The 27,633-nt window shown below is 39.6% G+C and overlaps 1 pseudogene; it reads left to right on the top strand.

Moving 5' to 3' along the window:
• Nucleotides 17,256-20,086, top strand: LOC105160097 (annotated as a pseudogene).

Below are 27,633 nucleotides of genomic sequence, written 5' to 3'. Positions count from 1 at the left end.
ATGTGCGTATAGGGTATATTGGGATTAATTATTTTTTTCCAAGTGCACACATAAGTAAAGGCGCGTTCACGTTTCTATTTAAATGTTGGAGGTCACTTATAGAGTCATACCTGCACTTCTTTGTTAATAAAGGCGCTATTTGTTGTTATGCGATTTCACTGCTGGCCTTCTTCATCTTCCTTATACTAACTTCTAGTACTTGTATTTCTTCTTCTCACGATGGAGATGGCAAGTTGGCAGGAATTAGTGTCATACTACTTCTTTACACCCCCCCTTCAAGTGGGACTTATCAAGGATGTTGATGTGTCCTAACTTGGAGACGAGAGACATAAATTGAGGTCTTGGTAAAGCTTTGGTAAAAACATAAGTAGGTTGATGTTTGGTAGGAATGTGTTTAGGTGCAAGGAATCGTTCTTTGTACTTATCTCATACTAAATGGCAATCTATTTCAAGGTATTTTGTTCTCTCAAGGAAGACAAGACTAGCTACAATGTAAAGGGCTGCTTGACTATCGCAAAAGAATGGAATTAGAGTAAGCCTGTCATCTGTAAGTCTGCAAGAAGGTTGTATATCCATATAAACTCACAAGTAGTTGATCCCATACTTCGATATTCTGCTTCAGCACTAGAGTGAGCCACGGTGGTCTGTTTCTTCGTCTTCCATGATATCAAACTTTCTCCAAGGAACACACAATATCCTCTCAAGGACCTTCTAGTGTCCTTGCATGTAGCCCAATCTGCATGACAAAGTGCAGTGATATTGAAATCTGCTTCTGAAGGAAAATACAATCCCCTGTTCATAGTACCTTTAAGATATCTCACAAGATAAAGTGTTGTGTTCCAATGTGCCTTGCAAGGGTGTTGCATGAACTGGCTAAGTTGTTGAGTGTTATAGCAAATATCAGGCAGAGGGAACCCTAAGTATAATAGTCTGCCCAGAAGCCTTCTATAGGATTCAGGATTTGACATTTGTTCTTCTTAAAAAACTGTGAGTTTAAAACCTGTTGGCAGAGGGGTTGAAGTGGCTTTAGCCTGCATAAGTCCTTCATGTGTCACAATTTCTCTTATATATTTTGTTTGAGTGATTGTAATTCCTTCACTAGACCTTGCAATTTCCAGACCAAGGAAGAACCTTGCTGGTCCAAGGTCTTTACTAGTGAAAAGCCTGTCTAGGTATTGCTTAATTTCTTTAAGTACTTGCTTTGATGTACCTTCAATCAAGACATCATCCATATATACAAGCAAACAAAAAAATCCTACAGGTTTTAGTTTAGTAAATAAAGAATGATCATGTTTTGACTGAATGAAACCAATTTTTTTCAATTTTATTGTAAATTCTAAGTTTCATTGTCTTGAGGCTTGTTTTAAGCCATACAGAGATCTTTTTAGTTTGCAAACATGCCCTTCAGGGACATTATATCCTTCAGGTGGCTTCATATATATTTCTTCATCTAAGGTTACATGCAAGAATGCATTATTTATATCTAATTGGTGTAAATGCCATTTTAATTTAGCAGCAACAACGATAAGAACTTTCGTTGTTACAGCCATTCGGTTTGACCTTGATCTTAAAAATTCATTTGCTGCCTAGAGTTCTTTTGTTGTGAGGAAGTTTAGTTATTTCCCATGTTTGATTTCCTTCAAGTGCCTTAAGTTCTCAGCCATTGCTTCTCTACATTCTCTTTTGTTGGCTGCTTGAGCATAAGTTCTAGGCTTTTGGGGAAGCTGGGAAGCTGTGAGTAAGCATGTATGCATTGAGTGGCTATGGATGATTGTAGGCAAGTCTGAAGAATTAAGACTACTAGAACATATAAAGTCTTGGAACTTTACTGGTCTAACCTTTAAGCTGAAAGATCTTCTTAGTATTTCGTTAGGTCTATTAGTCTTGTGGTCCTGCATCACACAATAAGATTTGGAAAATTTGAATCTGATAGATGAGCCATTGCATAATTTACTAATGGACAACAACTTAAAATTTCAAGTCAGGTAGCAACAGAACATTGTCCAAACTGATTTAATCAGATAAAGTTACTTGTGCATTTTATAGTGTGTTTGGTGCCATCTGCTAAGTGAATATAAGTATTAGGAATACTAGTTTTAACTTCATCAAGGAGTGAAGAATCATTGCATATGTGAGTGGTTGCTCCACTGTCTAAAATCCAGGCATCAACAAATAAATTATCTAAGACTGTGTTTCTAGAATACTTACCTAAAAATTCTGTATTGTCCTCGTTTGAAGAGGTTGGTATATTTTATTCCATCCCTCCAAAGTATCTATGAAGCTCAGACCTTATAATCTCTGTCATGGATCTTCCATCAACCACACTATGCACTGATTCCTCAAGTGTAGTGGCTGCTGCAACTTTATTTGTTGCAGGCCCTGTTTTCTTTCTTTGCTCAATTAGTGTCGTTTACCAATTCGGATACCCAGAATTTCGAAGCATGCCTCCTTCAGATGTGCAAATTTACCACATTCATTGCATATTTGATTTCTCTTGTAATTTCTTTGAATTTCTGGTCTCATAGAGACTTGTATAACAATGTCGTGAGTTTACTTCCTTTTGTTTTTCAATCCTCAAAACCATAGAATAGGCCCTGCTAGTGTTAGGAAGTGGATCCATCATAAGTATTTGATTCCTTACATGATCATAGCCATCATGTAAGCCCATTAAAAACTGCATCAATTGATCCCCCATTTTAGTATTTGTTGTTTTCTTAGATTCACCACAAGTACATTGAGTTGTGGGTGTAATACATGCCAATTCATCCCACAACCGTTTTAATTTCATGTTCAATCCACAATTCTCTAGATGTAGATGTGTATAGAAAACTTTCTACAATGTCCTTGGATATAGATTAAGAATCCAAGAGGTTACCATATAGTCTGCTCTAATCCACTGCTCTAATTATTTTCCATTCTCTGTTGGTTCAATGCCTTCTCCATTGATGAAACTTAGTTTCATCTTGGCACCTAGTGCTATTTTTAACTGATATGCTCCAGGACAGGTAGTTGGACCATCATTGATGGCTCTGATATCATGTAAAAATGACGACAACGTGCACAAAGAAAGTCAAGACTTCCATTGATGAATTCACAATTACAGAGAGATGTTTGCAAAGAGAATTGTTACAAAGTGATTCTTGTTTTCTTCACAGCGAAGAAGACAACTGTTCTTGTCTATATGTACATATCACTTAGCTGAATAACTACCATAACTAATTCTTTACAAGTGCGATGTAAAAATAAGTAAAGACGCATTCCCGTTTCTATTTAAAAGTTGGAGGTGACTTATAGAGTGGGGGGGAATGACTTATGTGTACAGTCCAAATAAATCTCAGCCCAAGAAGTATAAAAAGGAATCAAGGATGACCAGTACCTGAATGCCAACGGCCTAGAAGGCTTAACGGCCTATGAAGGAGGGTAGGAGTCTAAGGTGTCCTTGAATTCAGCCTAGAAGTATGGTCCAATAAGGATGATTAACCCATGGTCCACACCCAGCCATCCCCACGTCGCATACACTTGGCTTTCCAAGTGCGCTTCCCTATCAGTTGGGAAGACACATTTCAGGAAAGGTCTCCCTAGAGCCTTAGACTCCTTAGCAGTTAAGAGTCCTTACTGATGGAGGGTCTCCCCCAACCTGAAGATAAGCAGTGAAAAACGACCCTAATAGAAGATTAAGGCAGGATTAGTTTATTTAAACCACCCTTATCCTCTTTCTCCGAAAGTGAAGGAAGATCTACAGACCGCAATCGCATGGGCGCATCACTCTATAATTACAGGTTTGGTCCCCAGGTAGGGAAAACCTTCCAAACGTTCAAGTAGTCTTATTAACCCTCGCTTGAGCATTCTTTTGCAGGATAAACATATTTTCTAGCATGATTCGATCTTTATATTTCAATCTCTTTTTTGTTTTATTTTCTCGATTATCTCTTCTTAAATCTAGTACAAACTTGGGCATCGGAGTGCTAACGTGTTGTTTTGTAGGTCTCGTTTCTTAAGATTTAGCGTGCATCAGCCCAAGTTCGAAACAACAATCCAAGCTCATTGTGTTGTAATAGGTAAACAAAAAAATCAATTAGATTGACGGTTTTGAGAACCATTCAAAAATATTTTATTTAGGAAATATCATCCCGAGGAACATGGTAATATTCGTTTTCGGTGCATGTATCTATTTTTGACGTCACAATAGATGCCCACAAACCACTTAATAACCCATGTAGTTGGTTAGCATAAAATTACACATAGCAGTCACAAAACGGAAAAATTATGGTTTGATACAAAATCAATACACCGTTAATTCTTTTCAGAAGTTTCCTCAAATGCTACATTCACTTCTTCTTTATTTTTATTATATCTTTTTGGCATTTTACAATTTTTTATAAAATGACCCTTTTTACCACAATTGTAGTACCTCCTATCTTTATATTTTTTATCCCTAGTTCCCTTCTCATCATCACGTGATTCAGAACCACTGTGGCTTTTATTATTTTTCTTTACTATGTCTTTTATGAAAAGAATTTTTATATTTTGTTCTTCCTTTAACAAAATTAATTATATATTGGTCCTGACTAGGTTTGTTAGTATTCAAATCTATTTCTTTGCTCTTTAAACCACTATCACAGTTTCTAAATTTCTATTGTCCCTTCCATATTTAATTGCATATTTAACTTCACTATGTGCTTATGAAATTGCATTTAATAAAACTATTAGAGAATAGTCATGAATATTTTTATCTCCACTTCACTATGTGCTTATGAAATTGCATTTAATAAAACTATTAGAGAATAGTCATGAATATTTTTATCTCCAATCAACTTAATTTCCTGAATTAGTTTTGTAAAATCATCAAGATTTTTCTCAATATTTTTAGATAAATCCAATTTGTTTCTAAAAACTTTCTCAAGATAAAAACAATTTACTAGGCAATGATGTTTCAGTATACAATTCTTCCAATTTATTCCATAAATCTTTTGTATTATTTTATTTTCCAACTTTTCTCAAAACAGTGTCAAAAAGATTTAATATTATTGAAGAATAAGCATACTCATCATTTTCAATTTTCTTCTCTTCTGAAATATTTTCTACATATTTCCCGTCTATTGCTTTAAAAACTTTTGTTGTGTTAAAATTCCCTTCATTTTTTATTGCCAAATTGAAAAATCAATTTTACCATTGAAAGATTGTAAATTATAACAAGCCATTTTACATAGATAGAAATATACAGCAAAAATATTATATTAACAGAAAAATCAACCATTCACAAAAAAATCAATGAATCATAATTTATGATTTTACATTGAATAACCAAGGATTCTTAGGCCAAATCTCGATTAGATACCAGACGACCTCAAGGGTCCGGTCAGGTGAGGAATTAGCGGGGAATTAAGCCTCAGTTTTTATAATAAAATTTTAAAAGTATGTAATCAATTAACAGATGCACTTAGTAGAATACTATTTTGCAAAGATATTTTGCACCAAACAAAATAATGATAATGTTATCAACAATACTCTTCAACAGTCAACTAAATCCTCAAGGATATATTTGAACAAAACAGGAATCTTGCACTGAGAAAAATTATTAACAATTTTTTTATACTAAGCAAAAAACAATTTCAAAAATATTTCTCACAATTTTCGGAGATAATGATTTTCAGAAATTTCACACAAATTAGAAAATAGAAATTTCAGTAGATTTCAATAGAAAAATAATCAGAGAGATATAGCAATTTCAACAGATATAAGCACAAAGTATCAACAGTAAAAAATTACAAAAAATTAAAGAGGAGGGGTTTAGAGGTTACCACCACCAAGGCTAGAGATTAGAGACCAAGCTCTGATACAACCGTCAGAAATTTATCCCCAAAGTTGATGAGCACTAAAAAACTATTACAGAGATAATGATTGATTTTCAAACCCTTATACAATAATTTCATAAACAAATTACGGAATAAATATACAAAGATAGAAATGATAATAATATGCCAGAAAACTGAAGAATCCAATAGATCGCTTCAGTGAGCCAATAAATAGGAGAGCAAGACCTCAGCCATCAAAGGCCGACAGCTCTCACGGTTGCTCGGAAACCCAACAATAGTCACAAAGAACTTCAGTCACCAAGACCTACACAAGAACTACTAAGGTTTATTTTGCAGAAACAGTTCACTAAAAACTGAGAACGATTATAGAGTGAGAGAGGGATATTTTGTTCGGTTAATCAGAGATCAAAAGCCATGGATGGCTTTATAGATGAGAGATATGGAAGAGGGAGTGAGAATCAAGAGGCGGTGGCATATTTCTAATGTCATCGGAATAAGGTGGCGAAGAACGAGAGAGAGAGAGAGAGGGAGAAGCAATCCTCACAACGGTGCAAGAGGAAATGGGGGGAAAAGGGCTAGGGTTTTAGAATAAGTATAGGTAGCCGGGTCAGGATCATCTATATATATATATATATATATATATATGCAATTTCTGAAAAATCTCGATATGATCATAATAATTTTACTAATTTGAATTATTAAAATTTTTTGGTTACGTACTTTAATTAATTGAATATTGATAGTTGTTTACTTTTTAAAAATGAATTAATTATGTACATTTCTGAAGCCATATATTTTTATTAAGAACTTAAATATAAGATATATTTATTTTATGTTTTATTTTAATGTTAGATTTTAATCTTTTTTTCATGGTGTTATATATTTTAATATTTGTTATATTGCATATTTTATTTTATAAAAATAATATATCTATTATAAGCCGTGTCAGTACAATGCATGTCGTATATATCCTAAAATTTTGAAATTTTTTGTGCCCGTATCGCTTACCCATGTCCATGTATTATAGCTATCAGACCTTGCTTATATAGGCCTCAGTTTTGGAGAAATTCTTTGTACATGCAATAAAAAGAATTAAAAGAAACAAATAGTAATTAATTGAGGACTAATGAGTACTATTATGTATATATATATATATGATATACATTAGTAAAAAAATATATTAAATTATACGGATAAAAAAGTAATTAGATATGTAGGAGACACACCTTAAACATATACAACCCATCAAACCATATAATTTTCAATACCACTATAAATACCAAATATTAGTTTTTTATGCAAGTTACTATTCATTGACTGAGACACCATTCTCTTGAAAACTGCACCTCTTACGGAAATTGCATTTCACCTGGTGTGCAATTGCGTCGTGGTAAAAATTTCGATTTTATCCTTTAGCAAATTAACCTCGACCACATCATTAAGGCCGTCTATGGAAAAATTTACCTCGACGCTGAGCATGCAGACCAGGTCTCGAGCCCGTGACGTCCACGATCTAGACGTAATCCGCGAAGCCCAAGTAAACGGAGTGGAACAGAGCTCGCCTGGCGCATAGTCAATTCCTCAGGAGGTAACCCCCCTGATGCATGAGCAGGCACCCCTCAATGGGGAAGTCCCCTCATCACATCAACAATCTCCGATCGTGCCCCCAACTGGAGTACTCCTCCCGGATGCTCCACCCCAAAAACCAATGATTCAGCTGACATAGGAGGCCTTGCTAGCCTTGATAAGCGACGCATCTTCTTGAGCTGCGGCTCAAGCCATGGCCCAATTTGTGGCACAACAACCAGCGAACCCGCCCCTTCCTTCCCCTTGCAGAAATCGAGAACTATCCTCGGCTCCCAAGAAGGAGGAGCAGAGGCGAGAAGAAGTAAACAGTCGGATCTTTAGACCCAAAGTTGCACAAACTCAAGATCGGAATCTCCATAATCAAGAATCTTCCGCCCTCTTACCACCTCGGGGAGCCGAGGATTCCTACTTGATGTTGGCTATGGCACCTCCAAGACGATGCCCATTTGCCCCCAATATTCTAGCCGAGGCGCTCCTAACTGGTCTCAAGGTGTCGAATCTATCGTAATATGATGGGACAGGAGACCCACAGGAACACCTAGACAAGTTCTATGCCAAGATTGATTGGTATGATTTGAGTGACGCCGTGTACTATAAGGTTTTCCGCACTACACTCTCAAAACGCGCGTTGGCCTGGTTTAACCAACTGCCCGCTGGAACTATTTCCAGCCTCGAGCAGTTGGTTCAACATTTTTTGCACCACTTCTCTATGAACAAAAAGGTCCCGAAAACGGCGGTATATCTATTTACTATTCGCCAGAGGGAAGCCGAGACCCTGAGAGACTTCATGCAAAGGTTCGTAGATGCAATGCATGAGGTTCTCCATGTTAATCAAGTGTTGTTAGCTAGTATTGTCCAATAGAATCTACAACCGGGAAGATTCAAGGAGTCTATAGCCGGCAAACCCCCTAGCACTATGGAGGATTTACTTGTGCGCTCCCAAAAATACATCCGTATTGAGGAGTCGAACGCGATGGATCCTTCCTTCAACAACAAATAGAAGGGTCGGGAAGAAGAGAAAGAGCCGAAGAAGGAGGAGGAACGCAAGCATGTACCTCCAGCTAGTTTTGCCCACTATACCCCTTTGAATGCTCCCAGAGGGGAAATACTAGTTGTAGCTAAGCAGAAGGGACTAATCAATCAATGGCCAAGAAAAATGAAAGACAACCCTAAGAGGCTCAAGTCCGACAAATACTATCGTTTCCACTGAGACAGAGGGCACACGACGGAGGAGTGCCACCACTTGAAAAATGAGATAGAAAAGTTGATTAAGAGATTATACTTAAAAGAATACGTCAATCAGGGATCGAAGCCCCAACCTCGGGACTCAACATCCAATCAAACTGGGAACGGCGACAACCTCCCCACGGTAGGGGTTATCGCCGTGATTTCGGGTGGCCCCGCTGGGGGTGACTCGATCAATGCGAGAAGGGCCCTCGCTCGAGCAGCTAGGGGGAGTCATGCGCAAACCCCTATCCAAGTTCATAACATTGGATCGCAGCAAGAGGACGAGATTTCATTCGGCCAGCAATACTTCGACCCAATGAGGAATCAAAACAACGACACCCTGGTCATCTCCGCCACGATATCTAACTTTTGGGTCAAGAAAATTTTGGTGGATAGTGGGAGTTCTGCTGATATTATATTCCACGAGGCATATGTCCAATTAGGGATTGATAACGCACAACTTCGGAAGGTGAACACCCCTCTCACGGGTTTTAGCGGAGACATGATCCAACCAGTGGGGGAGGTGACGCTACCATTATCCCTCGGTTCTTATCCAAAGAGATCCACGAAATTAGTGAAGTTCCTCGTAGTGAAGGCCCCATCCTCCTACAACGTCATCTTGGGGAGACCAAGCCTAAACCTCTTCCGAGCAATAGCATCTACTTTCCACTTGAAGCTGAAATTCCCCACTCCTGACGGTGTGGGGGAAGTAGTAGGGGACGAGAGAATGGTAAGAGAATGCTACGCGAATGCACTTAAAAGATCACGCGAGAAGATGAATGAAGCGACCGATGAAAAAATGAAGAGAAATATGACTGATGGGAGACGAGAGACAACAGATCCCCCGGAAGAGTACGTACGAGCACCCAGTGGGGAGAAAATAGTTGAAGCCGTGGAAGAGCTGAAGCCGATCCATCTCTCTATAGATGGCGAGAAGACATTAAAGATAGGCACGACGATGTGTCAGTCCACCGAAGAGAGTTTAACCCGATTTTTAACTGAAAATGAGGAAGTGTTTGCATGGAGCATGATGGATTTCTATGGGATCCCACCCGGCATCATCACTCACCAGCTCAACGTAAATCCCGAAGCAAAACCAGTATAGCAAAAGAAAAGGATATTCGGGCTGAAGAGAAGTCAAGCGATAAAAATGGAGGTGGATAAGCCAAGCACATACGCCCGGTGGAATATCCAGAGTGGTTGGCTAACGTCGTCTTGGTTCCGAAGCCAAACGGAAAATGGCGCCTTTGCATCGACTTCACAAATCTGAACAAGGCGTGTCCAATGGATCCCTTCCCCCTCCCACGGATCGACCTGTTGGTTGACTCCACCTCTGGATGTGAAATGTTGAGTTTTCTCGACACGTATCAAGGATACAATCAAATTTCGTTGGCCCCTGAAGATCAAGAGAAAACAAGTTTTGTCATAGACCAAGGGATCTTCTGTTACAATGCCATGCCATTCGGCCTGAAAAATACAGGAGCAGCATATCAACGGCTTGTTAACGACATGTTCAAAAACTAAATTGTTCGAAACTGGGAAATATACATAAACGATATGCTGGTTAAGAGTGTTAAAGAACAGAATCATGTCAAGGATCTAGAAGAATGCTTCCAAATCCTGAAAGCTTTTGGCATGAAGTTGAATCTCGCTAAGTGTACCTTTGGGGTGCGGGGGGGATTTTTCTCGGGTACATGATCTCCGAAAGAGGGATAGAAGCAAACCCCAAAAAAATCAGTGCTATCATGAACATGCCCCCACCCAAGTCAATCAAAGAGGTACAAAAGCTCGCGGGAAAATTGGCTTCCCTGAATAGATTCATTTCGCGGTCTGCAGATAAGGCCTTCATTTCTTCAAGAAACTTCGTGGTGTAGAAAAGTTTGAATGGAACAAATCTAGCCAAGAAGCATTTGACGAGCTGAAGAGGTATTTGTTTTCACCGCCTCTATTGACAAAACCAAAAACAGGAGAAACCCTCTACCTTTACTTGGCAATTTCTAAAGATGCTGTTAGCTCAGTTTTGGTACGACAGGAAAATAGAGAACACCACCCGTTGTACTATATTAGTAGGATACTGCAGGGGGCCGAATCCAGGTACTCCCAAATCGAAAAATTAGCCCTCTCTTTAATCACCGCAGCCAGAAAGTTGAGGCTGTATTTTCAGTCGCACCAAGTGGTGGTGTTGACGAATCACCCCTTGAAACAAATACTGTCGAGTCTAGAGCTCTCTGGGAGAATGGTCAAGTGGGTTGTAGAGTTGAGTGAATTTGGCGAATTTCACCCCAGGCCAGCCATTAAAGCACAGGTGCTAGCCAACTTCATCGTAGAGCTGGCACACGATGAAGCAAGTATTTCTACTCCTTCCTGGACTTTACACGTCGATGGATCGTCAACGTTAACGGAAAGTGGGGCTGGAATAGTTCTAGAGAGCCCTGAAGGTGACAAATTCGAGTATGCTATAAAACTGGAATACCCCTCGTCGAACAATGAAGCAGAATACGAGGCATTCTTAGCAGGAGGTGAGTTAGCTTTAGCCGCCGGGGCAATGAAGATTATCATTTATAGCGACTCACAATTGGTGGTTAACCAGATCCAGGGATCATTTGAGACTCAAGATGAAAAAATGGCTAAGCATTCGTTGAAAGCAAAAGATCTACTTGAAAAGTTTGAAGAAGCCTCTATTGTCCAGGTGTCGAGGACGAAAAATGCCGTGGCTGACCAACTGGCTAAACTAGCAAGTTCGATGGCAGCCATCCGAAGCAGGAGAATCACTTTTCTCTCTTCAGAAAGAGCCGCGATAGAGGAGCAAGAGGAGATCATGTGCGCAGACCTAACACCTCCGACCTGGAAAGAAGAGATCGTCAGATTCCTAACAAGTGGAGCCGTACTAGAGAACCAAAAGGAAGCGAAGGCCTTGAGAGGAAAAGCATCCCACTTCGTCATGATAGATGGAGAATTCTACAAACGCGATTTCTTGCTGCCCCTCTTAAAATGCCTAACTCCTGAATAGGGAAATTATGTCCTACGAGAGATACACGAGGGAATTTGCGAAAACCACCTCGGAGGAAAAGCCTTAGCAGGAAAAGCCCTCAGGCAGGGTTTCTTTTGGCCAACGATGCTCTCTGATGCGCACGGGTTAGTAAGGCAATGCCGGGTGTGCCAAGAACATGCAAACATTAGTCAACAACCAGTAGCGCTGATGCATCCCCTGGAAAGCCCCTGCCCTTTTGATCAGTGGGGTATGGACCTAGTTGGGCCATTTCCGCAAGCTGTAGGGCAAACAAAGTTCCTGATCGTAGCAGTGGACTATTTTACAAAGTGGGTAGAGGCCGAACCATTAGCGAAAATATTAGAAAAAGATGTGAGTGCAGGGGCTTACAAGTTGCAACAACTCGATGGAAAGAACATCCCTCGCACGTGGAACATCGCAAATCTCAAGAAGTATTATTGTTAAGTTCTCTGGATAGAGTGGAACATACTTTTTGAACATTTTGTAATAGAGGGCGAAGTAGAAGTGTAATGTTTTTGTCCCTCCTCGGTGACCCCTTGTGAATCCTCTGTAATTCACGCTCAAGTAATGAAGTTAATTTTTCTGTTGTAGTTAAACTCTCCAACAAGGGGACTATGGATCTTCGTGAGGCCCCCTTGAGGCATCAATTACCCTGGGACCCCTAAACGAAAGTCCATCAAAGATCACCCTCTAGCGACATTGTCCCAGAAAATTTTGCCCTCCCTAAATGAAGTTGGTAGAGATCCAACTGTGGGACTCGAGCAAAACCATCCCTTAAGACAACACCCAATCAAAATACTTTGCGTAAAAGAAGGCAAACTCATCAAAGAAACGTATAATGCAAACAAAATAAAAGTCGATTATGTAAATTACTACAATCAAATCAAAGTCGATTACAGGCTGGGAATCAAAGTCATAGTAAATAATAAATCCAATTACATGCCAATAATAAATCCTAGAAAACACATGGAAAACTACGAAACTTCTAGACTTGGGGCGCTCAACCGTTGGCAACTTCCACCACCTTCTCTTCACCCCTCGACACCTCGGGATCGAGGAGTCCAATGTCCTCCTCAACAATTCGGCCTTTCTCGCGAAGGGTCTGACGAAGGACTCGATGGCACCTTCGAATTGCGTCATCATAATTAGGAGCTTCCTTGTCAGTTATGATTGTCTCGAACTCCTCCGATTCCTGGAACTTCTAAACCGCCTCCCCTTGAGTCTTAGCAATAAAAGCAACACCGGAGGGCGAGGATAAAAATTTCTTCCCACTGTAGACCTCGCGCTCAAATTGACGCTCCCAAGATGCAATATTCCCCAAGCGTCATCCCTCTCTTTTTTGAGCCAGGAAAAGTCGCCTTCCCGCTGCTCTAAAGCAGCCTCCAAATGCTTCATTTCCGCCATTCGGGCGGCTTTTTGATTTTTAGTGGCCGTTGTCACAACCACAGCCTGAAAAAATAAAATAAACTACTCAAAACCAACAAAATCACACAAAGTAGATAGGTAAAAACACAACACAAACCCGAGCCATGTTCTCAGCCAGCAACTCATCCATCTGCTCCTCTGAGAGGTCCGCAACCTGACTCAAGTCTTCTTCACTCATGATACCTCTGGTGCGGCTCCAGTAGGACGAAGCACCTCCCACGTGGCTCGCCCCCGCATCACAAGCATCGCCATCTGCCAAGGAAAAGGCGCCTCTCTGCATCTTCGGAGGAGGGGATGGACCAACTAGGGGAGTTGGAAGTGAACCAGAATGGCGGCTCCCAATGGAGACCCCATGAGGCGCGACAGAAACGGAGCTCCCCACCTGTGGCGGTGCCGACTCTTGGTCGCGTCTCTTCTGCTCCCTAACCGCCGCCTTTTGGGCGCGCGCAGCGTTGATCTCAAGCTTCTTACCTGAAACAGAATCAATTTAGCGCAAGAAAACCCAAACCAAGTTCATGAAAAAATAAAAATATAAATAAATGTAGCGGAACAACTTAATTGTCGTATGACAATTGCAAGGAAATACCAGAAGGAAAGTAGTGAGCGACATCCACCATTCGGCTAAACAACCCTGCTGCCATACACCCCTGACGCAATTTTTCAAACTCCTTACGGTGAGTAATCGTGATAGCCGAGCTACTCCACTCTGAGGCCAAACCCCAACCATTATCTCTAACGTAAAAAAATTTTTCCTTCCAAGGACCCTTAGAAGAAACAAACACTTTCAAAAACCTACAAGCTTTCTGAGGAGTGAAGTAAAAATACCGTCCGTCATAAGAAGAAACAGACACTTCCGCCACGCAGCGGACAATCCATAAAGCGTGAAAGTTTTCTAGAGTCAACGGAAGCTTTAATTCTAAAAGACGACGTTGCCAACCCTCAAAACACATAAACGCATTTGGCGTAAGTTGGCTAACACAAATACCATAACTCTGAATCACCTTGACAAGTAAAGGATGAGGAGGAATAGAAAATTAGTTACAAAATAGGTAGTATAAATAGTGAAACACCCAGCTGAAGGATCCCTAATCCTCCGACCCCGAGAGGAAAGAATAAACTTGTTTGCGGAGGGTACCCTATAAGTCACCCGAATGCCGACAAGCTGCTCTCTAGTCAAAACGTTGTCGCAAGTACCAATATCCACCGTGCGACAATGTGGGACGCGATAACCAGGAATGTCTGGACGTCTCCCATCAACCCCCAACGCCACAACTACACTCGGCCGGGCGGACACTTCGGTAATTAATGTCTCACTATCATTTTCAACCTCCTCCCCTTCAATTTTGTCTCCTCGTCCTCGCTGACGACCTCATCGTCAGTCTTACTTCGCCCAGAGGCAGCCTCCCCATCTGATGCCATATCATCACATTGTTCGCTACGCCTAAACCCCATCGAGTCCAACTCAAAATCAGACAAATCCTCTAAATTCTCACCTAAGTCAAAAGAAGAACACTTAGGCAAACTCATAATCGCGGCAATATGGTTGGGTGAATAGCCTTCTAGGTACGGAGGAAGATTATCCCAAACTTTTTCAGCAGGCGGAATAAAGTTCGAAAATTATCCTCTACCGAATCCCAGTACCGAACCACCCGAGGGAGGGGCCTCCGCCCCCCAGCCCGAAGCGCCGCCTCGAGCTGGAGGGGGGGCCTCGCCCCCCTCCTTGGGGGGGGTCGCGCCTCGAGCCAGCAGCGGGGCGTCCACCCTCCGGCTCGAAGTCCACCCCGTGCCTCCCCCCACCTTCGCCGTGCCCTCCCGTTCGTCGGACATGCCGTCACCTGTTGGCTATTTTCACATTCACCCTCTCCACCCCACATTTTTTATTAAAGTAAAATACGAAGCAAGTGCACCAAATGAAAAGCGAAGCAAAATTTAACTAAGGGAGTTACCTTTGCTAGCCATTGTGGAGAGAAGTTTGGAAGTTAGAGATGCAAATCGAAGGAAGGCAAATGTGAAAAAAAAAAAAAGTATAACTAAGTAGGTGGAAGGCAATTAATAGCTCCCACCCACCCAACCACTCCCATTTATTATATTCAATCAGTTTTCTTTAACATTTACTCTCGTACAAAATATTACACCGGCAAGTGCATATTCATCCGAGAGTGGGGGGTTGTATGATATACATTAGTAAAAAAAATATATTAAATTGTAAGGGTAAAAAAGTAATTTGATATGTAGGAGACACCACCTTAAACATATATAACCCACCACACCATATAATTTTCATCTCCACTATAAATACCAAAATATTAATTTTTTATGCAAGTTACTATTCATTGACTAAGACTCCATTCTCTTCAAAACTGCACCTCTTACGAAAATTGCATTTCACCTGGTGTGCAATTGCGTCATGGTAAAAATTCTGATTTTATCCTTTAGCAAAACACCTCCACCACCTCAATACATAACTTTTTGACTAATTGTTTTAGCATTAGTTATTTGTAGTATTTAATTTTATGAAACAAGCATCAATATTTTGTAATCATTTTTTGCAAAACAAGTTGATGTCAGTTAAAAGAAGTGATTTAATAATTTTAAAAAATAATCTAAGGTACAAATATAATTAATATTAGTAATACGTAATTTACTAATATATAAAATTATTTATGTTAAACAGGACTTCATATTAAAATTACTAAATTAATAACTTAGTTGCTAATACATGCTAAGAGATTATTTATTCATTATCAATGCACCAACTTTGTAAATTCAAAGCTTCAAAACAATTTTATGCACAGTTTACATACATATACAGAATATATATATATATATACTATAATATATTTATAGTATTTTTTCTAAATAAAACACACTATATTCTTCATAATCTAACCTATGAATTACCATTTAAATTGAAATCCAATTTTAAGATTAACATATTATTTCAAGTTAGCAATTTAATCATGGCAATTACAAAATTTTAACACACTGCCAATAGTATTTTGGTGAAAACAAGAGTTGTAATTGAAAGTTCACTTAATTCTTTTTCTAGTGATGTTTGTTCAAAATACTTTGGAGTGAAATAATTTTTTTTTTGGCTAAATTATCTTCTTATATGCTAAATGTATGATGTAAAATAGTAGTTTGATAAAAAAAGAATTGTTTGACCAACAATAAGATAGTAATAAGTCAATTGACGATAAATATGAATTTTCATTCAACTTAATTTTTATGCTAATATCAACAAATTAGGTGAATTTTGATTAGCGGATGCATTTATTTATTAAACAAAAATAAATATAAAAAATTTCTAAATATAATTTTTTAAATAATATAATTTTTATATAATTATACCAAATCTCAAGCTACGATTGATGTAATTATCCATTTTTATAATGTAGGGGGAGATAATGTAAAGATACTACGTTAAAGGGACATTGATGCAATTATACCCACGCATTATCATAGTAATTATCTCCTCCTTGACGTGGATCCGTTGACTTAGATCTGATTCAAATCTCAAGTGACAGTTCAGTTCACCGTCATTTCCTTCTCGTCTTTTTCCATTAGAGTTGACTTGCTAAAACTAGTGATCCTGCAACCGGAGATGGCGGCTTACAGTGCTGTCATTTCTCTCTCGCATACCCTAGACACCATCTTGGCTCCTGGCGGCCTGCGGATTTCTCCCCAAAGAAGAAAACTTGAATCTCTCCGTGATAAGGTTAGTTTCTTGCAACAATTTCTTGAAAGTTCTTTAAGGAAGACGGGCGATCATGCAGCTGCAGAAAGTCTTGAAGCCAAAATCAGGGACGCGGCTTTCGAGGCTGAAGACATGATTGTATCCCGGACATCCTACATTGTCGAAGTATCTGAAACCAAACTCCTTCTTTTCGTGTTGAGAAGCGTCATGGTGTTTATCTTTGTCAACACTATGTTGCACTTTGCTGTACAAAATTTCGGGTCTGCCGCTCTCCAAAGTGTGACGTTTGATGTTGTCCGTATCTTGATGCCTGTTGTGGTCATCCCAATTTGACGTACTTATTGTCCAAATATGTGATGGAATTTAAGACCAAAGCTAGAAATGTCAAATATGAGGTTCAATTTAATTCTCAGGAAATTGAGGCCTTGCATAAGATAATAGAAAAAGTCGGGTCCGTGGTGGAAAAGATGATAAAGGGATGAGAGGAGAGTGAAGCAGATGATCAGAAGCCGATGAGGAATCTCTCCTCGGCTGGATCATCACCTACAGGCGATTTTTCTGTTGGTAGTGGAAAGAATGTTGTGGTGGGATTTGAGAGTGATTTGGAAGAGATGAGGACTCGACTAACGGGTGCTTCGTCCAAGCGTGACATTGTTTCGATTGTGGGGATGGGCGGCATTGGTAAAACTACTCTTGCTAGACAGGCGTACGATGATAGCTATATCGTCTATCACTTTGATACCCGGGCTTGGGTGACAGTATCTCAAGAATATTCCTTGCGCCAAGTCCTGGTTGGCCTTTTAGATTCAGCAAAAATCCTCACTGAGAAGATGTACGACAAGACAGAAGAAGAATTGGCTGACTGTCTCTACAAAGGCCTCGTCGGAAGAAGGTACCTCATAGTAATGGATGATATTTGGGATACACAGATTTGGGATGCCGTGAGAAGATTTTTCCCCAACGATTGCAATAGAAGTCGTATCCTTCTGACTACTCGGCTATCAGATGTGGCCCTTTATGCCGACTCTTTTAGCCCTCTTCATAAAATGCAATTCCTCAAGGAAGGTGAAAGTTGGAATCTTTTTTGCAAAAAGGTTTTTGGAGAAAAGGATTGCCCCCGCGAATTGGAAGACATTGGAAAGGCGATTGCACGAAATTGTGGGGGACTTCCGCTAGCAATTGTTGTAATTGGTGGGTGGTCTCCTCTCCAAGGAAAGTAGGAGACAAGAATATTGGAGAAATCTAGCTGAAAATTTGAGTTCAATTGTGACTAAAGATGACGACCAGTGTTTGGAGATATTAGGTCTGAGTTATAACCGCCTGCCTCAACGCTTGAGAGCTTGCTTTCTCTATATGGCTGTGTTTCCAGAGGATTATGAGATCCCTGTCGCCAAACTTATCCGCTTATGGGCCGCTGAGGGATTTCTGAAGCCGAATGCATCTAAAAGTTTGGAAGATTTGGCAGAGGAGTACTTGGATGATCTCATCGAGAGAAACCTCATTTTGGTCTCTAGGCGGAGTGCTAATGGAAAGATCAGAACATGCAATATTCATGATCTATTACGGAACTTGTGCTCGCGAAATGCTCGGAAGGAAAAATTTCTTTATATGGTGAACTGCAAGGATAATGTTCTTAAACAAGGTGTAAATATCACTCCACACAGATTAAGCAACCCTCCACGCAGATTAAGCATCCCGCCACGCAGATTAAGCATCCATCCCGATCTTCTGAGCATTCAATCTCAGATTCTATATAAAAGTGAGATTCATAACTCAAGTGCTCATTCTCTCCTATGTACTGGTGCACGTCTTATATATCCATCATGCGTCTACCTTGGTTATAGACTGCTGAGGGTACTGGATTTAATCATAGTACGTTTCTTTCACTTCCCAGCTGAAATAACTAAGTTGGTCCACTTGAGATACCTTGCTTTCACCTACAATGAGGCACTTCCTCCATCGATAGCTGAGCTCTGGAATCTACAGACACTTGTTTATCACAATTGGACATTTGGAAAATGTCCTGTTTTCCCTGTGGAAATCTGGATGATGCCAAAACTACGGCATTTATGCATCACACCCTGTAGATTGCCTGTTCCTCAGAATGTGCGAATGCTTGTTCTAGGAAACCTCCAGACGCTTTCGGAAGTAAGGAACTTGAGATGTAGCGTTGATATCTTTAAAAGAATTCCAAATCTGAAGGAACTGGGAATTTCCTATGAGGTCTCCCCCTCGGAGAATTGGTCAAAATATCAACTTGAAGCTCTTGTCAATCTACATCAGCTCGAAACATTGAAACTTCTCTTTAAGTATTCTTCCCATGCATCAGAAATTGTCAATCCGCCAAAGCTTGCTTTCCCTGAGAAGCTTAAAAGATTAATTCTAGCTGGTTGTGGAATTCCTTGGTCAAGTATGACAATTGTTGGTGCGTTGCCTAATCTTGAAGTGCTCAAACTGCGAAAAAATGCTTGCCAAGGCGTTGAGTGGGAGCCAGTTGAAGAGCAATTTTGTCAACTTAAACACCTGCTGCTAGAAGAGGTAGATCTTGTACAGTGGGTGGCCAATGAAACCCATTTCCCCTGTCTCCAACGCCTTGTTATTAGGTCCTGCTACAAGCTAAAGGAGATTCCTTCTGGTATTGGTGAAATACCGACACTTGAATTGATCGAATTGGTCGACTGCCATCATTCTGCTGTGACTTCTGCAGAAAAAATCCAAGAGGAACAAGAAGGCCTGGGAAACGAAGAACTCAAAGTTCATATTGATTTGAGGCGATACTTCAAGAATAAATTTTACTCCAAAATCTTTCATTAAAAGGCGAGGCCTCTTTGAGTGATTGAATATTTCATTTTTTCACCTGTGTGAATTTAGGTGCATTTAGCCGCAACGATTCCTGTTCCAAACATAAATCCAATCTTATGATTCTAGCCTTAAATTCTGAGTAAAATGTGTGTCGTTTTGGTTTTCCTTTCTTTCCTTTGTCAAAATTGTACTGCATGTCCTGGTTGGAATTCAGTTCACCCTGAGCCAAATGCAGTCTCATGTTTTGCATTTGATTTGTTTACCACTTAGAATTTCCATTGTAGATTGATCAGGACATCGACATGAGGCCCTTGACAATCTTGTGACTTTGAACATCTTTATCAAGAATCAATCATCATTGTTGAACTCCTTGCACAAGTACACAAATACAACCAACTGTTTTGGTGCGGTTGCTGAGGTTGTCCGATTAAGGGAAATTTTATCGACTTAAATGCCCGTTGCTTGAAGAGATGGATCTTATGCCATGAAGAGGGATCAAGATTCCTGGTTGCAGAGGTCGTAACCAGATATGACAAAGCTAAAGGCGAATTTTAGTATGTTAAATTTTAAATATTATTTGTAATAAATAATACAATATATTTAAATTTTGATAATAATTCAATTGAGTCAATAACATATACGTGAAGAATCAAGTTCAATAACATAGCAAAATTACACAATGAAACAGAGAAAGTCAGAGAATCCGCCATGAGTTTCATTCCTCTTTTGTTAATTTTGTTGCATAGAGCTATCCAGGAGGACGAAGACTGTTTAAATTAACAAACCACTGCCAAAGAATCTACCAATCAACAAGTGCCAGTTACACGACGTGGACCAATCATGGCGCGAATAAACGACTGGAAAGAAAGTGTAAATAAACCAAGAGAAAACGTAATAAGCTAAAACACGACTTTGAACTACGTTTAATCTATCCTTGATTTAATAGATCATCTTCAGCACCTGGTGTCTTCAGTGCATTGATGGAAGAGTATGGCTGCAGTATAGCTCCATCTAGCGTCACCAGGAGGTATTCGAACAGCCCCCCATAAGTAGGACTAGGGGCAAAAGACACAAGTCCCAACTTGGAGAGAAAGGAACTAAACAACTGCAAAGGGAGAGCTTTGGTGAAGATGTCAACGATTTGGGCAAAATTCCGAATCAAAACAGGGGCAGCAAAGCATCTTTGTACGCATCTCAAACGAGATGACAATCAATTTCAATATGTTTTGTACGTTCGTGAAAGACGGGGTTGGCTAAAATGTGAACAACCGCTTTATTGTCACAGAAGAGAGAAATTGGCAAGGAAATTGTAAAACCAAAATCAGCCAGTAAGTACAAAAGCCATTGCAACTCACATTTAGTAGAAGCTAAGTTGTGATATTCCGCTTCTGCTGAAGAACGGAACACCATTGATTGTTTCTTTGTCTTTCAAGAAATGAGAGCCTTACCAAGGAAGACACAAAATCCAGTTAAGGATCGTCTGGAATCACAGCATGATGCCCAGTCAGCATCGCAGTAACCTCGAAGGTTTAAGGTATTAGCTGCAGGCAAAAATAAACCCAGCGTAGGATAACCTTTAAGGTATTTAACCACATGGAGAGCTGCCTTCCAGTGTGTATCACAAGGTCGATTCAAATATTGACTCAATTGCTGCACCGAGTATGAAATGTCAGGCCTAGTGAAACCGAGATAGAGTAATCGACCTACTAGACGCCTGTAGGAATCAGGGGCTGAGAGCAAAACACCAGAATCCGAGCTCAACTTAAGCCCCAGAGAAAGAGGCGTAGGGCTGCCTTAGCATGCGGCAAACCAGTGTCAGCTATGATATCTAGCACATACTTCGTTTGAGCCAAATAAATCCCATCAACATTTCGTGCTATCTCCAAGCCCAAAAACTAGCGTGCCTCCCCAAGATCTTTAATAGTAAAAAGATCATGAAGGTAAGCTTGAACCTTGTGAAGTTCATCAACACAGGCTCCAGCTAGAAGAATATCATCGATGTATACTAAGAGAGAAACAAGACCATGAGCAGTATGGAGAAGAAACAGACAGTGGTCATGTGCACACTGTGTGAAACCGAATTCCTGTAATTTCAGTGTTAGTTCCATGTTCCATTGACACGAGGCTTGTTTCAAGTCGTATAAGGACCTTTCTAATTTGCACACAAGGCCTGATGCAACCTGGTAACCAACTGGAGGAATCATATAAATGTCCTCATCCAAATAGCCATGAAGAAAAGCATTATTTACGTCAAGTTGATGGAGAACCCAACCATTAGCAGCAGCAAGCGTGAGAACGAGGCGTACTGTCACTGTCTTCGCCACAGGGGAAAAGCTTTCTGTGTAATCGATCCCTTCAATCTGATTATATCCTTTAGCAACAAGGCGCGCCTTATATCGTTCCACACTACCATCAGTTCGTAATTTTACCTTGAAGACCCACTTGCATCCGATAGCTCGCTTTCCAGCTGGTAACGGTGTAAGCTTCCAAGTGTGATTAGTCTCCAATGCTCGAATCTCTGTGTCCATGGCTGCTCTCCATTCTGGAGATTGGACAGCCTCCGCAAAAGAGCGAGGTTCCTTTACCGCTGAAATAGACGCCACAAAAGAAGAGTATGTAGGAGAATTACAGTGCAGAGTTGATGAATTTTGTTGACATACAAAATTGTTGAGCCACAGAGGTTTTTGGCTCACTCTAGTCGATCTTCGAGTAGATTGTTGTGAGCTAGTAACAACATCATTTTGCTGAACAATAGGTGCATTCTCAGGGCTAGCAACATGTGAAGGTGAAGGCACAGTGAGTGATTTAGTGTTGTTGTCATCAGTGTCTACTGGAGGAGTGGGAAGTGGACATTCAAAGCATTCCGTCTTGGCCTTGAGCAAAGGGAAATATAAGTTCATAAAAAATCACATCCCTGGATGTGAAAAGGATATTATCCTCCAAATCATAGACCTTATAACCTTTTTGCGTCATCGAGTAACCAAGAAAAAAGCACTTGTGAGCTCTTTTGTGGAATTTCGACTTGTGTGGATTGAGATTCGTTGCAAAGCATAGACATCCAAATGTCTTAAGATGAGTGTATGTGGGGGGATGTCTATTCAAGGCTTGGTAAGGAGTGCTCCATCCCAAGATATCCGTAGGAGTTCTGTTGATAATGTACGTAGCAGCTAATATGTAATTTCCCCAAAATTTAAGTGGGAGTGATGCCTTGAACAAAAGCGCTCTAGCAACGTTGAGCAAGTGTCTGTGCTTGCTTTCTGCCCTCCCATTTTGTTTGGGAGTGTAAATGCAAGAAGTTTGATGTATGATTCCCAAACGTTGATGCAAATTCTGACAATTCAAGTTCACAAACTCAGACCCATTGTCGGACCGAAGTACTTTTATCTTGACCCCAAATTGTGTCTCAACCATAATTGAAAAATTGTGAAGTGTCGTGGTTACTTGATCCTTGTATTTGATGAGATAAGTCCATAATGATCTGCTAAAATCATCCAAAATTGTCAAAACATAGTGACACCCTGTCGTACTAGGTGCTTTATATGGTCCCCAAATGTCTAAGTGAACCAAATCGAAAAGTGCCTTAATGTGTGATTCACTTGGTTTAAAAAAAATTCTGCACTGTTTGGCCTTTGGACAGATATCACACTTCAATTACAAAGATTCTTTTGAAATATTACACTCCGGAATGCGTTTAATTGCTGTCATAAAGGCATGCCGAGCCTTCTATGCCACAACGAGTCATTACAATCGACAACGACAGTGCAGGAATTAGGAACAGCCACAATGGAAGTAACCAACGGTTTGAAAACAGCACAATGCACAATATACAGATTCTTCTTCAGCATTCCTTGTGCCACTATTGCTCTAGTTACTTGGTCCTACAAAATGCAACCAAACTTGTTGAAAGAAAAAGTGTAGGAACCCCCACAACATATCTGACTTACGGACAAAAGGTTGACAGAAAAATATGGAACATAAAACACTGAATTAAGCGTCAACTTATATGATATTCTCACTATTCCAATGTAAGCGACCTGCTTCTTCGTTCCATCGGGAAAATGAATAAAGTGTTTGTGTGAAGGAGCAGAATATGTGTCAAAACACGACAAATGACCACACACATGATTTGTCGCTCCCGTATCAATTTTCCAATCACCAACATTGAGCATGCTTGAATCAAATGAGTTACCTGCGAATTGCTCTTCTGTATGAACATATTTTGCGAAGTTGGAGATAGGATCTGAAGGTGTTTCCTTGTTCTTTACCAGCTTTAACAATTCAGCCAATAAATCAGCAACTTCGATTCTCGAATCTGTTTTCACTGTTGAGACATTACAAGTGCTAGTTTCTGCTGCTTTCAAATTACCAGTAAAATTATAATTTCCCCCCAATCTGTTTCATCTTATCGTTTAGCGATTTGTACCATTCCGGTGTTCCATGAAGTTGGAAACAAGTCTCTCTCAAATGTCCTGATTTGTGGAAGTGTGTACACAACATAGATCATTTGTCAATGGATATTCTACGTCTTTGTGTCTGTCTATAATTCCCTTCCTTCTTGTTGTCTCTTAAGGATACTTTAGCGATTTGGGTCTGCACATTGTGCTGTTGTTCCACCGCAAAAATCATGGAGAAAGCTTTCTCTAGATCGGGTAACGGATCCATCATAAGCAGTTGGTTTTTTTCTTTGTCGAAGCTTTCGTGAAGCCCCATGAGGAACTGCATAAGTTGCGTTGAGGATAACATCTCACCAATGGCCTTGTTCACTCCACATGTGCAACCACCACATGTGCATTTCGGTGACGGAGCTAGAGAAAGCACTTCATTCCAGAGTTTCTACACCTTCATAAGTAGCTAGTCAACGTCATGTCACCTTGCGAAATGGATGATATTTCTCTCTGTATTTAGTAGATCATAGGAGCACTACTGCGACCGTATCGTGCTTGAATCTCTAGCTATAATTCTCAGGATGAACCACGTACATGAAAGCCTCCACGATGTCCTTCGAGATCGTATTCCAGAGACACGAAGTGACCATAAGGTCTACTCTCCTCCATTGCTCAAACAGAGAAGAACCTGCTGGAGGACGAGGAAAGGTTCCGTCGATAAACGCAAGCTTCATCTTGTAACCTAGAGCAACGTAAACGGCTCTGCTCCACGTCAAGTAATTAGAACCGTTCAAAGACGAAGAAGCCAGCACAAAGCTAGAGTTATCAAAAGGATGCACATAGAGGACTTCCTTCTCGTATTGTACCGGCTCCATTGCCAACAAATCTGCCATAATTTTCTTTCTCAATTACAACAATTTTTTGCGTTAAAGGCAAATACAAGTATGAAGAGACCTTCAAGATGAAGGCTCTGATACCATTTAAAATCAAGTTCAATAACAGAGCAAAATTACACAATGAAACAGAGAAAGTCGGAGAATCCGCCATGAGTTTCATTCCTCTTCTGTTAATTCTGTTACATAGAGCTATCCAGGAGGACGAAGACTGTTTAAATTAACAAACCACCGCCAAAGAATCAACCAGTCAGCAAGTGCCCAATTACACGACGTGGCCCAATCATGGCGCGAATAAATGACTGAAAAGAAAGTGTAAATAAATCAAGAGAAAACATAATAAGCTAAAACACGACTTTGAGCTACGTTTAATCTATCCTTGATCTAATAGATCATCTTCAGCACCAGCAGCACCTGCAATGTCTTCAGTGCATTGATGGAGGAGTATAGCTGCAGTAGAGCTCGAACTAGCGTCATCAGGAGATATTCCAACAATATAATTATTATAAGTGACTTTTATATTGTATATAAATTTTTAATCTGAAAAGTGAATTTTAGTATATTAAATTTGTATTGTGTTTTTTAAATTTAAATTTTTATCTTTTAAAATAATTATATACTTTTTTAGGTGTTTTTATATTTAAATTAATATATTTCATAAATAAATATAATTTATTATAATATGTTTGGTTCAATAAATAATTTAAATTAATCAAATATATTTAATAAATAAATAAATTTAAAATATATTTAAATGTGAAAGAAAGCGACAAAATAGACACTATACACTTAAAGTAACTCCAGAAAATGCCAAAAAATGAAGCGTACTCGCACAATAGACGCGCCAGACACTCTTCATTAGTTTCTAATGGAGAAGGGTTTTTGTTATATTTTATAGAATACGGAAGGTTTTTTTCCTATAAAATCAAAATTAGGTGATTTCTCGGTATTTCACCAAAATATAAGGGGTATTATGCAATTTACCCTATATTTTATTATATCACAAGAAAAGCATAACACGTAAACAAATGTGAAACAAATACCCTACTAAGAAACCAATATAAAGAACACGGAAAAACGTATTGGATTAATGAAAGTAGGAGAAAATAATTAACAAAAATAAACAAAACAAAAGATTTAATGAAGGAGAGTGATCAACTGAATTAGTATTTTAAGAATTTACATTGGTTTGTGCATCTTGATTAAAACAGATTAATTAGTTTAAATTTAATTTTACATTGTGTCAAATTGCATTTTTCTTTTTTGGTAAATTTAGTTATAGTTTTTTTCAAATATTAAGGAAAAATCTATAAGAAAAATTAGTAAATGTAGATATACATAAAATAAATATAAAGAAAAGATAATAAGAAAAACATAAATCACTATCAATAATATTATCTTAAAATCAAAACAACATTGAAAAATAGTCATCTATTATTATTAAATCCAATTTAATTAATAATTCTCGATCAACCCTTAATCAAGAAAGCCCGTTATCATGGGTGACCGTCTAGCAACTTTTAGGCTCCCAAGTCCATACGGGTACGGTCCTTCCATCTACCGTCTCCTAACCTTAATCTAGGGCATGGAATTGGGTGTCGGTTCCCATCCTGGACTAGGCGTATATGCTTAATACTTGAAATCGCATTACGCCAAATTGCTCGACATAGGAACCTCTTCTTTCTATTCGTCCAATGATCGTGGCCACAGCTTTATAGAGTATCGACGTATCTCCAAGTGCATAAGAGATACCTTTATCACGTTTTGACAGGGGACGGATCCTATTCTTGGAACTTGCTGTCCTCGCTACATACTTTGACTGCACTAGAGAATGCTTATGATGACCATATTTGAGACACGGTCACCTCCGTACAAATATAAGATACAGTTATCGCATGCATGTGAGTGTCGTGATTCCTCAAGTCTGAGGACTACTCCCATACTATCGGAGTCGAGGACTCAAGTCATACCGACCAAACCTCGAAGGCTTCCATATGATGATCCCTGCGAATCAGTTTAGTTGATTCGACACCTAGCCAATCGGCCCATTAAGATCTCATAGACATCTCATGTCTGTCGCTGATGGAACACGGGACTCATTAAATTAATGTGACTCTTAATGCAAGTCTCAGTAGGACTCTCGATGCCCAGTCTCGAGGTTCTCGACTTGGACATTTCAAACACAACCCTGAACAGTTGGTTTCATGACTGCCATCCAATGCGCTATTATCTTGATGAATATAGTAAGCAGTAATCTAGGACACCATATGTTTGTTGTGCTTACTACTTTTGTGAAACGGTATTTTAACATCACAACAAATGCCCACAAACCAATTGAGTAACCCATGTAGTTGGGTCACGCATTGAATGGAAGCTATGAAACAAACTTCTGAGGGTTGGTTTGAAACGTTTAAAGTTGAGGACCTCAAGACTAGGCATCTAGAGTCCTATGGGGACTTGCAGTAAGTATTGCATTCATTGGATGAGTGCTGTGTTTCATCGGCGACAGACATGGGATGTCTATGCAATTTTAGTGTATTAGTTGACAAGGTTGTTAACTGATTGAACTAACTAGTGGGAATGGTCATATGGAAGCCTTGGAGGCTTGGTCTGTATGACTTGAATTCTATACTTCGATAATACAAAATTAGTCCTTGGACTTAAGGAATCATGGCGGTCGCATGCATATCATGGCTATATCTTGAATCTGGAGAGAAATGACTGTGTCATCGATCTGGTCGTTATAAGCCTTGTCCAGTGTAGTCGGAGTATGTAGTAAGGACGGTAGATT

Source organism: Sesamum indicum, linkage group LG4 (genome assembly GCF_000512975.1).
Source record: "Sesamum indicum cultivar Zhongzhi No. 13 linkage group LG4, S_indicum_v1.0, whole genome shotgun sequence".
Lineage (NCBI taxonomy): Eukaryota > Viridiplantae > Streptophyta > Magnoliopsida > Lamiales > Pedaliaceae > Sesamum > Sesamum indicum.
The sequence above is the reverse complement of the archived record's forward strand: the minus strand, read 5'-3'. Positions and strand labels throughout refer to the sequence as shown.